The 979-nt window shown below is 33.2% G+C and overlaps 1 long non-coding RNA gene across 1 annotated transcript in view; it reads left to right on the plus strand.

Annotated features, from left to right (window-relative positions):
• Positions 1-979, plus strand: part of LOC108517030 (uncharacterized) — a 6,881-nt gene extending 5,902 nt beyond the window's left edge. The window contains exon 2 of the long non-coding RNA XR_001881984.1: positions 637-979. This is a non-coding gene — a long non-coding RNA (uncharacterized LOC108517030). The remainder of the gene's footprint in view (positions 1-636) is intronic.

Genomic DNA, 979 nt, shown 5'->3' on the forward strand with positions numbered 1-979 from the left:
CTCCACATCTAAATTATTATATAATTATAAATACTATGTATGTGTATATTTAAATAGAAATAAAAAGGTCTAGGAAGAAGTGATACCTATGTTTTCTTATGGAAATAGGAGAAAGACTGAGGAATGGTAAAAGTTCAGCAGTAAGAAGAATTCTGTCTATGTTGTTTGAATTATATACAGTTAGATTTTATTCATGTATTTATTCATGTATTATTTGTGTAAACAAATAAATGTAAAATTTCCAAGGAATATAGCAGTTTGTCAAGGGGCTATGAGGGAACAGTGAGGCTGATTGATCAGTTTTGGAAGCCTAATAAAACATAAGTAACAGCAGTAGACATCCCTGTACTTTTTGGGGGAGAAATATGCCTAGGATAATAGAAACATCTAGTCCACCTAACACATAAATTATTTTGCATTCAAATACATTAGATACTAACAAGATGCAGGTTATCAGCATTGTATGCCTTTGATTTAATATTTATTAAGCACTCATCTAATAATTTTGCATTCTCTTTAACCTGCTTAATAGGGAAAGTGGGGTGTTTTCTGCTCAGCAGACATATCTGACCTGTATGATCATGGAATTTCTCATTATAACTCAATAAACTTTTGTTCTCTTTCTGTATCTTTCAGTCTTATGAACAAGCATGATTTCACTTCCTGAATTTCGGTGAATTCTAAGACATGGGCAAGATCGGATTGTAAGACCTCTGTGATTTAAGGCCATGGCCTGGATCATGGTGAACTTACCAAAGCAAATAATGCCTGTGAGATGGTCCTGCAGCAGCCAACCAGTGCACTCTTTTGGTGACATCCAGCTCTTGTTGTATAACTTTATATTCCTATAAATCCATTAAGGCCCCAATAAAGTTTGTCTCTAAGTGCTGTGTTAGCTCTATATGATTACATGTAGTAAATTGTGAGTTTTAAGTAAATAAGAACTCCATATATATAAAGCTTTACTAAAATTGGTGTT

This window comes from Rhinopithecus bieti, unplaced genomic scaffold, assembly GCF_001698545.2.
Source record: "Rhinopithecus bieti isolate Rb0 unplaced genomic scaffold, ASM169854v2 scaffold_40182, whole genome shotgun sequence".
Taxonomy (NCBI): Eukaryota; Metazoa; Chordata; class Mammalia; order Primates; family Cercopithecidae; genus Rhinopithecus; species Rhinopithecus bieti.